The 18,150-nt window shown below is 33.6% G+C and overlaps 1 pseudogene; it reads right to left on the bottom strand.

The window, feature by feature from the left end:
* Window positions 1-1,820: 1,820 nt before the first annotated feature.
* On the bottom strand, window positions 1,821-1,913 carry LOC121477223 (annotated as a pseudogene).
* Between the last annotated feature and the right edge of the window lie 16,237 nt (window positions 1,914-18,150).

Genomic DNA, 18,150 nt, shown 5'->3' on the forward strand with positions numbered 1-18,150 from the left:
GGAGAAGCAGGCTCTCCACAAGGAACCCGATGTGGGACTCTATCCAGGAACCTGGGATCAGGACCTGAGCCAAAGGCAGAGGCTTAAGAGTTGAGCCACCCAGGCGTCCCCAAGAAGGACTTTCTATTCTCTTACTTCAATAGTCTATCAAGGAATCCTCTGATCCTGCCTCTCAAACTGAATCAAGTGTATATCACAATGTATATAATACAGTCTATTGGAAAAAATGGTTCATTTTTCTATGAAACAGAAGTAAAGGGAATAATTAAAGACTTTTTCTGGTGCTTATTCATAGTGCAAAGAGCATGTCACCTCTATTAATCCATCAAATACTTTTTGAACATTTGCTGTTTTTGGGCATCAACTATACCTTGTTACCTAACATGAGTAAATTATGCTTTACCCAAACATACCCTCTTTTCTATCCTAGATACAACTATGTTCTGCAGTATTTCAATAAAGTTATTGTTTATTTACTAAAACAAATATTAGTAGATAATTTGGCACAATCACCCAAGTTGTACTTTCGATTAATATAATCTTGCATGAACCCTTCCACCTAAGAGGACAAGTGGAAATGACCAGATAAAATTTAGGAAAGCACCATTCCACAAAAGGCAGCGATTTTTTTCTGGGCACATCTCATACGTTGTGATTTAATTTAACTGCCACTCAACAGTATAACTGTAAAAATAAAACAGGAAATAGAAAATAGTGAACATGACAAAAACATTGGAGATTTTGACTAAAGCGAAAGTCATACAATAAGGTGCATCAGCATCACCTGGAAAACTGTTAAAAATGCAAATTCTCAGTCTCCACCTTGGGGGTCCAGCAATCTGTGTTTTAACTAAAAAGTGCTTCAGGTGATACTGATTAAATGTAGTAAGGGAAGTTTTGACTCAAATATAGAACCACTTACAGACCTTTTAACAACATATTATAAATTTATTGTGCGTGAAATTTATACTTCTTTGAATTAGGTGTGTAAAGAAATACCTATCTGTACATTCTCTTTAAGTAAAAATGATAGGACCTAGTTTTCAAAGATGGCAGGATAATCACTATTGTCCAATAGAAAAAGACAAACTTGATATCATTCTATTTGGAACTGGCTTACTTTTGTCATAATCCTTTTCAGTCAAGGCTCTCAGATTTCTCTCCCTTCATCTGTATATTTTATTTCTCCCTGGAGTTTGTGGGTTTACACTGTTCTTTAATTCAAGGAGGAAGGAAGTGAGAAGCCTCATAACTATTCTCTGTCTATACCGACACTGACTGTGTGTGTGTGTGTACATCAATCATTAGATACTTTGGACCTGGAGAGCCAGCTCCACATACTCTGTCTTTTGCCTTATCCCTCTTCCAGAATACGAAGGGGACTCTCTTTAATCTAACCCACATTTTTATCCTTCAGAGGAGATGGGAAGACTTAGAGAAGCCTCCTTTCCTGAACTCTTGTGTGCTGGACTCTGCAGGCTGCCCTAGGGGGTGAGATCTGCCTGGGCAACTCTATCTCCATTGCTACTCTTCCTCTCTGATAATGTGCTTAATGCAGTGCTATTCCTGGTAGTATGCAACTCTAGCCTCTCAAGCTGATGGTTTTTTGTTTGTTTTTATTGCTTCCCTTTTAATTATAACCTAGAGATTTAGCCCAGGGACTGAGCTCTTGGGTCCCTTCCCAAGAATCTCCCTCACATAGAATCTTTGGAGCATCCTCCTGCTAGCTCTCAGACTAGGGAAAGGATTAGCTCCAAAATCAGTTTGAGTAGTTCCCCTGCCCTTCGTCTACAGCATACCTTCTATGCATCTGACTCTTCACAAATTAAAAATTGCATGCCATCCTTGTGTAGGGGCCATGCTAATATTCTCTGAATCTTTCCAATTTTAGCATATATGCTGCCAAAGTGAACCCCCCACCTGATCTTCCAAGTTGCAAAATTTAACTGGTGTACCTGAGCTTTTGGAATTGCCTTCATTGTACCCTAACTCTATCTTTAAAGTTTTTTACTCTAACAGTCTCAGCTTTTTTGTTTTTTAAGGTTTTATTCATTCATTTTCATTTTGAGAGAGAGAGGGAGATGGGGAGAGAGAGAGAGTGCACAGGAGCAGTGAGGCAGGGGCAGAGGGAGAAAGAGAAGCAGACTTCCCACCAAGCAGGGAGCCCAACTCAGGGCCTGATCCTAGGACCCTGAGATCATGACCTGAACCAAAGGCAGATGCTTAACCGACTGAGCCACCCAGGTGCCCCTCAGCTATTTTTGATATAAAATGCAGGTTTTCAAATAAGTACATAGATGAAATGGTTGGATTATACGATATTAAACATTGCCTTTAAAACGTTTTTCTCTACACTGGATTTCAGGAATAATCTAGAGAGTCCACAGACCTTTTAATTCTAAGAGTATTCATCCAATCTTTGAGAAAATGCATGCCATGGACTTGCTAGCATAAAGGACCGTTGGGAAGAAAATGTCTAAAAACTGTTTTTAGAATCTAAATTTGGTTGCAAAAGCAACTCTGAGTTAAAGAGCAGAGAATAAGCAGCAATAAAATTTATTCATTTAATTATTTAGCACAACACATATTGATTTGAGGAGACCATCTTTAGGTACTTGTTTGGAAACCAGAACAACTGAGAAAATTAACACTGAACAGAAAGTAAAACAAATAAGAATCCTTGCCCACATGTAGCTTTCAACTTAACAATACCTGAATTTAAAAATGTTGCCTCTTCATGTCATGGGCAGTCATTACTGCTAACTTCTAAAGGTCTATGCCACTTGGAAACATGTTTTTGAGCACACTTAAATGAGGCAGATTTGTTTCAAAGTCATTGCTTTATTAGTTTTCTCTGTGTAGAAATACCTATTTCAAATAGAAAACTAGGCCTTGATTAGTTTTAACTCTTTGATTAGATTGTACAAATATGCTATGATACAATTTGTGAATGTAATTTATACAGATCTTTTGATTTATAATAGGGACTACATGTGGTCCAGTATACGAAAATCTATTAATAACATTATGGGAGAAGCTCTGATAATTTAGAGCTAACTTTCATGTTTTTTAATCATGAATAAAATATTGTCATAAGAAAAAAACCTACTTATTGAATTATGTCACCTTCATTGCTATGAGAGTGCATATGCCTAAGAAAAAATGGAGAAAATATAAATTGTATGGCTCTTTACTTTGTATCATACAAAATATAAATGATAAATTATTAAATGTCATATATTTTTTAATTTTTGAATCATAGTGAATACCAATAAAGATTAAATACCAGCAGTAAAAATATTCTTATCTAAACAGCCTTGAGGCATATCTTTCAATTTTACAAATATATGTTTTCCTATCTAAATACTCTCATGTATTTATTCTATAAACAATAAGCTATTTTCTAGTAAGCTTCATTATTTACCTTGAAAACAGCTTATATTCCATTCAATTTACAAAAAAACTGGAATTTACCTCATTGCAAAGTTTAAAATATTTGTTTTAATGCTAAGCATTTACTATATTTTAAAAACTAATTTTAAAAGTGGGTATTGAGAGGAGGAATAACACATAAATTGTATATTTTGCTAATGGTGCAAACCAGTCTGAATGAACAGACAGGCTGGAAATAGAAAAGTCGATGGAGTAATCAATAAACTCAAAGAAGGATGAAATAGAGGATACACAAGTCCCATGATTAGTAAGCAGACAACAGTTGATAGCAGCATTCCCCTACAAAATACAATCTATTTCTCTAATATTTGATGAAGGAATTAATCTGGAATCTGAACATAAATTCATTCTCAATCTAATAGGAACATTATTGGAAAAATGGAATTAAATATATAATCATATTTAAAAATTGTGTCCAGGTGCAGGATATTATTTGACTTCATTATTGTTATCTTTATTATTTAAAAATATATGCTATTTTATTCATAAATACTTCAAGTAATTTGGCACTTTTAAATCTCTACTCCTTGTGCTCAATTAAACTTTAAAATAAAGACTGTTAAATATTCTTTCCCTCTATATGGCACCACTGTGATTTTCCCTCTTTTAACTTTATTGTTATAGATTTTTAAATTTAACAAAGAACATAAATGATTTCAAGCATAAAGCCAAAAAATGTGGGAGATAATTTCTAATGAGTTTAATGTTTTGATTAAACCCTAGATATGTATTAAATCTATTCTCAAGATGACCAGCATCATATAATTAAACACCACTTTGCCCCATAAAATATATATGAGTTGAGATCACGTATCTTTCCAAATTTAAATGCAAAATAGAGAAAATTACAAGAGTTAAGTCATAAAATCTAATTATACCTAAATCACATGGCTCTATTTATACATACATTTATGTATTCTCTGCCCACTTAACTCTTCTTGCTCTTTCTCCCATAGGTTTGTTCCTTTAAAAAAGAATCAGAAAGGATTGATGATTAAATAATATTTAATACTTCAAATAATCAGGTTTTTTCTGAGTGTCAGTCCTGGAAAGACTTAGCAATGAGGGAAATTCCTATTCCACACATTTATTCTTTTCTCTTTCTGTAATATAACACCCTAGGAAATGTTTCAAGCCTCTTTTCTTCTTTGCCTCTTTTCCTAATCAAAATATATTTAGAGGAAATTATATTTTTATCAGTTCTTTACACATAAATTTACAGTGTGTCAAGGTTACATATAATAGCCTGTCACTCTGCTCAAAAAGATAAAAATCCAGTCAGGAGTGCACAGGTGGGAAAGACCTTTCTGTGTAGAAGTTTCTTTATATCAGCAACAACTTGTTCCGACAGTGCACAATTTCCCTGCTAAAATGGCAGTCTACTAGAATAAAATCAGTGACATATAATCAAAGTGTCTATTATTGTACTGGACTATGTTTTTGTCTCTCTAGCATTTGCTCCTTCCTACTATGTTTCAATCAAATACTCAGGTCAGGCTCTCTCAAATGCCACAGAACTGCATGGAACTGGGGAAACTTCTCCAATCCTCTGCTCCTGACCTCTAGGAGTAAGCGTAGTTAATTAAGCCACTTGGTACACGGAGAGGGGAACAAAAAATGACCAGTTTGAAGGGAAAGACTCATATTCCATGGTTGAGAAGAGTTTTCCCTTTCTTTGGGTGTGAACCAGGACCCAGGATATTTCAATGTCTGTCTGATTCAATCTTACCGCAATGAGGGAATTACCTTATGGGAAAGGCATGCGTTAATTAAATAACCCGAAAAAAGGAAAAAAAAAAAAAAACCTGGATTCCTTTCCTACCTAATGGTAGGCAAATAATACACTATTTTAGTTATTGTTTGCATTTTTTAGGCTTGAATTGGTTTCTGTTACTTGCAGCCAATAGCAGGAGCCATGATAGCCCTTGACATGAAAACCCTTTACATCCCCACTTTAAATTAGTAACTTCGTTTCCAAAGGATTCAGACTAATCTCCCCATATGACTTTCTTACCAAAATAGATTTTGGATTTTATGAATATCTACATTTTTTTCCATTTTTTATGTTACAAGGTAATGTCTGGTGTTGATTTTGAACAATTGTTTCATGTCAGGCACAAGTGCAAATGCTAATTGAAATAACCTACTTATTTTCCCCAATATAAAAAATGGGTGCTTTTATTCTGCCACCCATTTTCACTTGAGATGATGCCAAAGAACAGAGTGATTGAGTGTATTTATTAAGTGTCAACTCCAGGATCAAACCTAGGCTGTCTGAATTCAGAATTCATTCCCTGTATATTTATTAAAACAAGAACACTCTATAAAAATTGTCCAATAATTCCCATGAAATATTAATATTATGATGGATAGTATTCCATCCTAGTACAGTCTAAACGCTTCTAATAATCCTGATTGGAGCCTATATCTGCATTTGTTTCACTGAGTAACAACAGATTCAAGTGATGAAAGAAATAGCGAAACAGCAGTATTTACTCTCAAGGTCTTTCCCATCTAATCTCTTTGTTGTCACAGTGTTTTTCACTTCATTAATTTTGGCTGACATGGTTCTAATTTTATTTTCTGGTAAATTCATGGTACTACACTTCTTTTATTCTGTACATATAAATAAATATTGGGTAGAAAGAGAAACAAAAGCCAGAAAGGAAACGAGATTCCTTCTAGATTCTCGAGAGAAAAAAGAAAACAGTAATTAGAATGTAATCAAGGAGAGAAACTGGTCAACATTACACATGTTGCCCAGAAATACAGGGCATTTTGTGAATGTTTTTTGACTCCCAATGAGAGAGAATTTAAATAACCTTTAAAAATGAAGATAAATCATAATTTGTAATGGTTTTCCTGAATCCATGACCCCGTGTCATTTTAATCTTGAATTCTAGAGCATTTAATTCCACTTTATGCTTTCACTTTTCCCCAGATTTAGATTTCTGCTTAAAAAAAAAAAGGTTATATAACAAATAACTAGATTGTTGGTTATTCATTACATCTGCTTTGGTTGTGCCCACTCTGACCTCATAGCATAGTACCAGGAAGTGGTTTTAAGCCACTCTAGGTTCCTAACTTAATCCATGTTTCCAAGTATCTAGTTCAAAGCCCAATAGCCCACTTCCCAAAATTGTCATTTAATTCTTAATTAAACTGTTATTTAATTAAAATACAAGCTTATTTTTTTTGTCAAACATTTGTAACCTATAACGATGTCCATCCCTCATATTTGTGGCCAAACTATTTCTAAAGCTGTGATCTGAGTGTCAACTGGGATCTTTTCCCAATCCTCTTGCTACATCTCTTTTAAAGTAATGGCTAAGCAATTAGAACTTTATCCTGCTGACTGCTGCTTGACATTCCATTGGTATGGGCCTTACACAGTATTATCCCCTTGATCCAACCAACTAAACCCTACTCAAAGAAACATCGTCACAGAGAATACTTGCTCAGTGTCAGATCTGAAACAATTTCAATTCACTCAGCCTCCCTGGCCATGAGAAAAGGGGAAAGGAGAAAAAATGATTGGGAAATATCAGAAAGGGAGATAGAACATGAAAGACTCTGGGAAACGAACTAGGGGTGGTGGAAGGGGAGGTGGGCCAGGGGGGGTGACTGGGTGACGGGCACTGAGGTGGGCACTTGACGAGATGAGCACTGGGTGTTATGCTATATGTTGGCAAATTGAACACCAATAAAAAATAAATTTATAAAAAAAATAATAAAAAAAATAAAATCCAGGTCTCTAACAAGCAAGGGTTTGTCACCGAAAAAAAAAAAAAAAGAAAAAAAAAAAAAAAGAAATGGCTATGGATGCAAAAAGTTGAATTTAGTGGGGAAAAAAAGGAACCATTCTTTCATCACTAAATACACATGGAGTGGAAAATAATACCAATATTACTGCTGAAGTTGAAATAACAGTATTAAAATATTATCATAACTTTAGATCTTATAGATAAAAGCTAGTGTTTGTATCACAAGAAGAACAATGTATAAAAAATATTTGGAAATTAACCCCTTTCAAAGAAATAAGAGAGTATATAATAGAGAAAATTTTTTATAGCTATATATGAAAGCTTTTTAATGTTAGCAATTATTTATTTGGAATTTTTAATAGATTAAGAGAATCTAATTTTGACATTCAGTAACACTAAACATATTTGCTTCGGAGTACAACCAAACGATTCAAACTATATATTTTGAGTTTGTGGTTATAAATTTTTTATTCATCAGGAGTAACCAAACTTTGTGGTTAGAAAGCAAATATTTCAGGCTTTGTGAGCCATATGATCTCTAGTTTTCTTGCAACTACTCAACTTTGTAATTTTAGTGCACAAGCAGCCTTAGAGCAATACATAAATGAATGGGAATGGCTGTACTCCAATATCCAATAATCTTTCTTTAGGAGTAAGAACTGCTGGACCAGATTTAGATGGTGGGATAGCGTTTGCAGACCTCTGATCTATTAGAATATTATGAAACTTACAGGAATGTTTGAAAATTATCCAAAATAAGATTTAATGTCATGTATTCTTAATCATATTTCATATTACCTACTTTACTTTTCTTTTTTTTTTTTTCCTACTTTACTTTTCATTCTTAATTATTACTCTTTGCCATGTTTCACCTGTTTCTGTTATGTAAAATATATAGATGTCCTAATTCAGTAAGATACACAATTGTTGACTATAATGCAAGGGTATCCCTACATTAGGTAATGATGCATTTCATTACACACTTCCTGAATAACAGCAATTAAAAAAAAAAAACCTCAAGACGTTAATTTATTTCTGTTCAAATATTTTTTTATTTATGATAGTCACAGAGAGAGAGAGAGAGAGAGGCAGAGACACAGGCAAAGGGAGAAGCAGGCATTATGCACCGGGAGCCCGACGTGGGATTCGATCCCGGGTCTCCAGGATCATGCCCTGGACCAAAGGCAGGCGCTAAACCGCTGTGCCACCCAGGGATCCCTGTTCAGATATTTTTTAACACTTATTGAGTCACTACCATATTTTGGGCACTATATATGTACTAGGGATATAAAAGTGATTAAGAGAATGCCCATGCTAGAAGAAATTCACATTGAGTGGTTCCTTTATCTCTTTTTGAAGGATGGGACAAACATAAATGCATTTGTGTGAGCAAAGACAGAAATGTACAAACAGTTGGTGATTGCACAGTAAAGGATTAACTCATCAGGTCATGGGTGTTCAACACTATATTCTGAAGAAAGTTTTGGCCTTTGCTTAGCTTCTAGGAGACAATCTCTAAATCCTTGGATTATCCTGCCCCGTTAAGAAAGTTTTTATTCCCTTCCTCCCTCCCTTTCTTCCTCCTTCGTTCCTTCTGATCTTCCTTCTTCCAAAAAACAAAAAAATAGGATTCCAGTTTCCATTTCCACATGTGAAGAACTTGGATGTTGCCACTGGCTTGTCAACACTCAAAAATTGAAGATTCTACAACTCACAACTCTTCTTGAATCTTCGTAAGAGAAAACTGCTGCCTCTGAGAGTGGAGACAAAGGTGAATCCAGGGAATCACGGCTTACTAGAGAGGAAACTCAGGAGTAGAAATTTAGAAATTGCTGTGAGAACCAGTGCTGGGGCAGAAAATCCTAGTCTGCAACTGACAAATTGCCAGAGTCTCAATGTGGACAATTCTGTGAGTTAAAATTTCTGGGGGGACTTAGTTATAGAGATGCCCCCACTTTTGTGAGTTTTATCTCTAGCAGCTTATCTAAGTTTTCACAGTAAATATTGAAGAAAATTCCCTTCATGCTTCCAGGAGGGAGAGGAGAGAAAGGCTCCATCTTAAAATATGCCAGAACACTCTGTTCTTCTCCACAGGCCTGCCCTCTGGGGGAATTAGTTAATAAAAGCCTAATCTGCTAAGGTAGTATCTGAGCCTACCTGACCTGAGGAAAGGAAATCCCAATTCCAGTCCACTCTAGCCAAACACTGTCTCCAAAATCAAGTTTTATGAAGTGTTTGGTAGAGGTTCTAATTCAGGTCTCATGAAGTCTTGTAGCGATATCTTGAAATATCATTTAGAGTCACTGTGAGACATTCTTTTGAAATCAGCTATTAGAACCAACGCAAAAATCTTGTTAAAGAAGCATATATATTGTTACATCAAAAATTTAATTTTTCAACATTTTATAAACCATATTTAAATAAAATTACTTCTTTTATAACTCTCTATATTATGTATTTTAACTTAAAAGTATTATTCTCAGAAGGTATCCCTTGATTTTATCAGACTGCCAAAGGGGTCCATGGCATAAACAAGATTAATCACCCCATTCACAGGCTATGTGTTTTGGAACTTTGAGTTCAGGGTGGTTGCCTTGGATACCTGAAGGCTGGGCACTGGAGGGTCAGCACCAGGTGGATATCCTGAAGCTGAAGCAGGAAGTACAGATGCCTACAGGCTTCCATAGCATCTACAATCCACAACAGGCAGCAGTGCGGACAGTAAAGAACAGGACTTCCCGAGTGAGATTGCTGACTTTGAATCCTAACTTCAACCCTCATTCTCCACCCTTTATCTGAGAAATTGTAGCAATAATACCATAGCAGAATCGGTTTAAAGATTACATTATTCGATATATGCAAAGCAAGGAGAAAAATATCTATCCTATAGTAATCTTTCACTAAACACTTGTTAGGATTTTTTGAAGACAGAATGTTTACATAATTTCCATTTTATTTGACAATTATGATGCCTCCCTCAAAATTAGCACTATTTGATGATTTTATTAAACTAAAAAACAGTTACATTTGGGAAGATCACTTTTTACTTTGAATTTCATAAGTAATGAGGGTGGTCTTTTTTTCATTTTTGGCAGCATTTGTTGGTTTGTGAATTATGTTTCATGTTATTTCCTCATTATTGTATTATAGAATTGATCTCTGGTCTTTTTTATCATAACAATTTTTTTTCACATGTTGTTTTAGTGTGAATTCCCAGAAAACAGAGCCTGAGACAAAAGTTTATATGATGATATTTTTTTGAGGAAGTATAAATCGAAGAAGTGGAAGTGAAGGACAAGGGGATAAGAAGGCCAAGGAGAGACAGTGTAAAGATGCTTATCATTTGGTAGAAAATGTACTGACTACTTGATCTCATGACATTACTCTAAGTAGCAATAAAATGAGTGCATCTCAGCAAGTGCTATACAAGAGACGGAAGGCTAAGAACTTATGGAACTGGCTCCTAAATCTAATTAGTAAAAAATTCACACTCTTAGATTTTAATGGACTCCAAAATTTAAGTTGCTCATGCAAGCGAGCCAAGACATTTCATGGCCCAAGGTCAACAATGAAGCACCATATTCAGAAGCAAAAAGTTTATAGATTGGGTGTTGGTAAGGGCCCACCCACATGAAATCAGTTGCCGCAGCAAAGTGCCGGTTGTTACAGCAATCTCTGGGCTGGAACAACTGGCCAACATAGGGAGACAAGGCAGGATCTGAAGGTGCTTCACACAAATATCCAGATATTAATCCTTTGTCATAGATGTACTTTTTCTGCCTTTTTTTCTTTCAACAATTTAGGGTATAGAAATATCTAAATGTATACAGTCTGATATATCTATTTAAAAGATACTTTATTGGGTTGAATTTATATTATACCTAGTTGTATATATCATACTTAGTTCATTAGCAGGATTTTAATCACTTTTCCTTAACGTCAATTTAAAGAGATTACTCCTTCTGTATGTTAAGGTTATATTTCTTATATGCTTAAACAGAATTATATCCCAACAGTGATACCGTGTTGCTGTTAAAGAAAACCAATACCATAATACCTCCTAACTGAAATGGAGCTCAATTTAACGAAACACTTCCTGACTACTTGTGGTTAGGAATTAAGAATGACTTTTATAATTTTTTTGATAGACATTTTTCTTCTACCACCAATCAGGCATATGTTTTTATTTTCCTTTCTTTTTGGAGCACATTTTAAAATAAAATGTTGGTAATGATCACACAATTATGCTATTTACCCCAAAATAGTCAAAATAAGCATTTTTAAAGAAAAATAATTATTTCTCCCTAAGAAGAGCTACCGAATTACCTATTCCTTTGTTATTCATGGCATTAGAAATGGTATTAAGTTCTAAAATTATCACTATAAATTCTTGTCTTTTATAGGAGGGATATTTTATAGTTGATTGCAAGCTCAATGTCCCATATTAGCAATTCATCATTTTACAATATTAATATTCATTTTTACTAAATATGGAAACTTCATATAATCAGCAATTTCCTCATCAATTTGGGAAAATCAAATTCATTATTAAGAGTTAGTATAATATTAACAGCAAAATGCCATTCCTGGTGTAAAAATAAACAAGTCTTGATTTATGTATTATATCTAATTTTGCATATTATAAGAAGAGAAAAATTGTATAATGTAATTAATTTATACATTACTTTGAGGGATATCTTATTCAATCTATGGGCTAAATGAGAAAGGGAAAGAAAAAATAAATTAAGTAAAATAAAGTTTACATTTTTTTCTCTCTGAAGTTACCAACACAAACTACAAATGTACTTGTCATATTCTTTTTTTAAAGATTTTATTTATTTATTCATGAGAAACACACAGAGAGAGAGAGAGAGAGAGAGAGAGGCAGAGACACAGGCAGAGGGAGAAGCAGGCTCCATGCGGGGAGCCTCATGCAGGACTCGATCCTAGGACTCCAGGATCACACCCTGGACCGAAGGCAGGCGTTAAATAGTTGAGCCACCCAGGGATCCCCTATACTTGTCATATTCTAAACATAGGCTTCATTCTTAATCAATATCAATCTTTTTTTGGTCAGTACAAATACAAAATTAAGGCTTAACTGTAGCTATTCATGTAAGAAAAATATCTAGAGGTTTTGGGCAAAACTATTGATCACAAAGAAATATCTATTTCTATTCCAAGAGAATACATGGCAGGGAAGGGCACAATTACATATATTAGAGTCAAAGCAAGGATTTTATGGTACTAAAGATAAATAAAAATGAAGTAGTTAGAAATCTTTCCCAAATCTTTGTGGACATATTAACATCTTATTGCCATATTTTTTATTACCAAATACATACTTGAATTATAGTTTACATTTAGAAATATAATCTCTCTGTCCACAAAATGGGTCCAACACTTATATATGGAACTTAAAATAACCCTTATATTTTCTGAAAGAGGCATGCAAGAACCTTTCAAGTGAAAAAAAGTAACTAATTCATAACAAAGATTTATGTTGTCTATGACTCTTTTTTTAAATAAATAGACTTAGGAAATAAGAAGAATAGTATTTTATAAGACAATCAAATATGAAGTAAAGTTGAATCAAGTGCCATTCCTATAATATTACACAAATTCTTAGAAAGTCCTCAGAGTATTGTAATATGATTTCCTCTTATTTGCCTTGCTACTAAACTTCCAAACTCACATATATGGTCAACTAATTTTTGAGAAGGGAGCCAAGAATATTCAATGGGGAAAAGATTAAGTCTGTTTGATAAATGATGTTGGGAAAATTGGATAATTACATGCAGAGAAATTAAATTGGACCTAGTATCTTAACATCATTCACAAAAACTAACTCAAAATGGATTAAATACTTAAATAAAAGACCTGAAACCACAAAAGTCATAGAGGAAACTATAGGGAAAAATAGGGAAAAAGCTTTTTGACATTAGCCATGGCAATGACTTTTTTGGATATGACACCAAAAGCACAAACAACAAAAGGAAAAATAAATAAACAAGACTATATCAAACTGAAACTTCTACTCAGCAAAAGAAATAATAAACAAAATGAAGAGATAACCTACAGAATGGGAGAAAATATCTGCACACCATATATCTGATAAAGAGATAATATCCAGAATATAAAAGGAACTCATAGGATGTAATTACAAAAAAAAAAAAAAACTTGCTTAAAAAATGGACAAAGGAACTGAATATATATTTTTCCAGAGAAGATGTTGAAATGGCCAACAACAGATCCATTATAGGATGTATGATTTTACTTGCTCATGGAATCTAAAAAAGCAAAACTTCAAGAAACAGTAGAATGGTGGTTGCCAGGGGCTGCAGAGGATGGAGGAAATGGAGTAAACAGGATAAACTACCACTTATTCAATTAATAAGTTCTGTATATGTATCTCATGGTAACTATAGTTAACAAATCTGTATTATGTACTTGAAAGTTATATCTCAGTAAAGTTGGAAAAAATTAAAACTGTATTGTTTAAGTTAAAAATGAAAAATCATATTGCTATGGTCACATGATTTAAAAATGATCTCAACATAACAAAATAAAAAGCACAGAACTAGCTCCACAAATATGCTGATACTTGCTAGAGTTAGCAATACACATCTGTATAAAAATAACAATTCAGTCTATGACTTGAGATAATACCTTATCCATAAAGAATAAAACAAAACTAAAACACTCTATCAGAACATGTCCCAAAGAAAATACAGATCTTCCTTGACTTATAATAGGGGTATGTCTTGATAAACCCATCTTAAATTGAAAATATTATAAATTGAAATGTATGCAATACACGTAACCTACCAAACACCATAACTTAAACATTCTCAGAATACTTACATTGGCCTACAGCAGACCGAATCATGTAACCCAAAGCCTATTTTAAAACAAAGTGTTGAATAATTCATGTAATTTGTGGAATACTGTATTGAAAGTAAAAAAAAAAACAAAAAACAAAAAAAACAAAAAACAAACAAAAAAAAAACAGAATGGCTCTATAAGTACAGAATGGATGTAAATGTATCAGTTGTTAACCCTTGTGATTATGTGGCTGACTGGGAGCTGCGGCTAGCTATCCAGCATCACTACAGAGTACCACACAGGATATAACTAGTCCAGGAAAACACTGCAACTCAAAATTTGAAGTATGGTTTCTACTGAATGTGTATCACTTTTGAATCACTGTAAAGTCAAAAAATCATAAGTCAGACCATTGTAAATTGGGGATCATCTGTACAGATGTATTTAACATGTTAAAAATTTTAACGTACTTAATAACATACTTAATCTTTAAGATATATCTTTATGAATTGGTATAGAAAAGGTCTTCTTTAAAAAAGCATAAACAGGGATCCCTGGGTGGCGCAGCGGTTTGGCGCCTGCCTTTGGCCCAGGGCGCGATCCTGGAGACCCGGGATCAAATCCCACGTCGGGCTCCCGGTGCATGGAGCCTGCTTCTCCCTCTGCTTGTGTCTCTGCCTCTCTCTATCTCTCGCTGACTATCATAAACAAATAAAAAACAAATAAAATATTAAAAAAGCATAAGCAGCAGAAATCATAAAATGATATACTGGTGAATTTTTACTACATTTAACAAATAAACTCATTAAATAGGCATAATATTCAAGATTGTAAACTGAAAAGAAATATGTATCCACAATGTATAAAAAAGTCTTTTGAACTAATAAGAAAAAAATTCAATAAAATTGGACAGAGTTAATAAATAGGAATTCACCCAGAAATAGATACGAATGGCTAAGGCATGTAAAAGCGGTATCCAACAACACTGGTCATTAGGAAACTGAGATTAAAACATGTCACAATTATCAGATTGGAAAAAAAAGTGCTCAATGTTAGTGGTAGTGTAGTAAAATGAGAACTCTCATAATCTGTTTTGTGAAATATAACTTTGGAAGATTAATTGATAATTTCTCGTAAACTTGTAGAGTTAAAACACACTCTTGAATCAGTGTGTATACATATACATACATCTCATATGTATATATGAGAAATTCTTGTTTATGTACACTAGGGGAAGTGTTCAAAGACATACACTGCAGCATTAATTTTTTTCTAATAGAAAACTTGGAACTAACCTAATAGTTATCAGTAGGGAAATGAATAAATCAATATGATGTAATATTATTCTTGTAATATTATTTAAATTAAGGAATAAAAGAAAGAAGTTTTTGTCTGAAACAAAAGGTGAAGTAAAACTGTAAGTCCTATGATGATATATCAGGTTGTAATTTTTAAGTGTATACATGATTGCATACATATCCTAAAACGTACTTACATAGATTGAGGATGTTTTTAAAATTCGTATTGCTAATTGGAGAAAGGGAGAGGAATGGGAATTAGTAAAGAAACAAAAGGTATATTATGCCTGGATTAAATATACATATCAACATGAAAATTACATTCTAAATGTGTTTGTATTTATTTTTCCCTTTCTTCCTTCTTTCTTTCCTTCCTTCCTTTCTTTCAAAAAACTCCTAACTCTGGGGAACAAACTAGAGGTGGTGGAAGGGGAGAAGGGCGGGGGTGGGGGGGGTGACTGGGTGGCGGGCACTGAGGTGGGCACTTGACGGGATGAGCACTGGGTGTTATTCTGTGTGTTGGCAAATTGAACACCAATAAAAAATAAATTTATTATTTAAAAAAAAACTTTACTAAGTGTATGCATATTACAAGTGCAAAGGATTTGGCAATGAATGAAATCCCTTCCCTCAAGGAATTCATATTCAGTTGGAGTAAAAAGACAATATGCATATAAACAAAATACATACTCTATCAGATATGACAAGTTTTGTGAAAAAAAGGCAATGGGAAAGGGAATAAAGAATACTGAATGAAAAGTGGGAATATGACATTTCATTGTTCAGTAAAGCCTTGATTTTAAGGAGGAATTTGCTCTGAGTTGTAGTTACGCTTTTTTTCTTAAATAATCTTAGGAAAATATCTTTGTAATTCATAAAACATTCCCAATTTTTGTAATTGAGCGCTTAAAATTTGGTTTGTTTTCAATAATTCCAAGTACCTAAGTAAACTAAGTTATCCCTCAAGAAAGCACCATTTATTGATTCTTGATTAATGTCAATGTTGATTGATACTTACATGTGAAGATTGCTCATGATACACTATTAACATATTCAATAGAAAATTCTTCTAATCCACTTAGGATATGTTCTCATTATAGTTTCCATCTAACAAACAACTGAAGAAATTTTATTCCACTCCACTATCACATTAAGCCAGGGTTATTTGAAGGTTATATTGTATTTTCTACAAGGTTGATTTGAAAGCATTTATAAATCTTTTAATCCCTGTGTACTACTAAGCTTATTAAAATTTGGCATGTTAATAGTCGATGTTTGAAATTTTTAATCTGTTGGAAAGTTACATGTTGATTTCTATTTTTTGTTTATTTGTTTGTTTGCCAACATGGGAATGGTTACGGATTGATGAGTAGCATAGTAGAAGAAATCACCCAGCTCATATTATAACAATTTCTCACAAACTTGATAATGTGTATGCTTTTAAAAGTCATCTTTTTCCTATACTATTGTTTTACATATGTGCTTCTGGTGAGTTTACTCTTAATTTGGAGATTAACTCATTAACTCATGTTTGATGAATTGGCTATATTCCAAAACTATTATGTTGTGTTTAAATTGCCATCAATGTTAATTTGTTGAACCATATACAAGAGAATTATATTTACTAATTCTACTACTAATAGTAATAATACTAAAAATACTATTGGGGTGTCTGGGTGGCTCATTTGGTTAAGAATCTACCTTCTACCCAGGTCATGATCTCAGGGTCCTGGGATCAAGCCCTGCATCAGGGTTCTTGTCAGTGAAGAGTCTGAATTTCCCCTCTCCATCAGCCCCTCCCCCTGCTCATGCTCTCCTCTCAAATAAATAAAATCTTCAAAAAAATACTATTAGACTACTAAAAATACTATTACTACTAAAACTAAGAGTCTAGTAACACCTAGTTGACTTACTAAGAATCGTGCTTCCCATGTTCCAGAAATTAATAGAGAGACGTTTAATAGCTGTTAACTCTCATTTTATAGGTAATAGAGCTGAGAAGTAATTGCCCAAGCATGCAAATGCTCAACATTGGTATGGTGGTATAATAGAATAGGAATTCTCATAATCTGTTCTTGGAAATATAACTTTATAAAAGCCTTTAAGAGATAAATTGGGTATATCTTGTAAACTTTTAAAATTGTGATGGTGTTTGCATTGGACCCAGAAACTACACATCTGAACACTGATCTACAATTATTTTTTAAGAAATAATATGAAGCTTAAAATACTTAGTGTAGTTTCTACAAATCCAGAATAATTATGTTTAGAACCTGACATATCCAAAAGAGAGTGAACAGGAAATAACTCACTTCTCCATGTATATACCTCCAGATTGGCTTTTTCAAGTTACAAGATTTTATACAGTTTTTAAGATATGGTGATTTGAATTATGTTCTTGAATAACCTCTTATTCTAATCAATGTATATACTATTGGTATCTCTCTAAAACAGAATTTAATTTTCAATAGTTTAATAAGGACATCAGCAAAAAAACAGGTAAGATGTTTGGACACTTAAAATGCCATTATTTTAAACCAGTTTTGTTGAGATAAAATTCACATGCCATGAATTCACCCATTTAAAGTGTAGAATTCAGTTTCTAATACACTCACAGGAGCTGTGCAGCTATCACAACTATCTAATTTTAGAAAATATACATCACCCTAAAGGAATCCCATACTTGCTAGCAGTTACTTTCCATTCCCCCTACCTTAGTCCCTAGCAACCACCACTCTATTTGCTGTCACTTTGGATATGCCTATTATGGCCATTTTATATAAATAGAATCATACAACATACAGTCTTTT

The sequence above is a fragment of the Vulpes lagopus genome, chromosome 16 (assembly GCF_018345385.1).
Source record: "Vulpes lagopus strain Blue_001 chromosome 16, ASM1834538v1, whole genome shotgun sequence".
Classification (NCBI taxonomy): Eukaryota; Metazoa; Chordata; class Mammalia; order Carnivora; family Canidae; genus Vulpes; species Vulpes lagopus.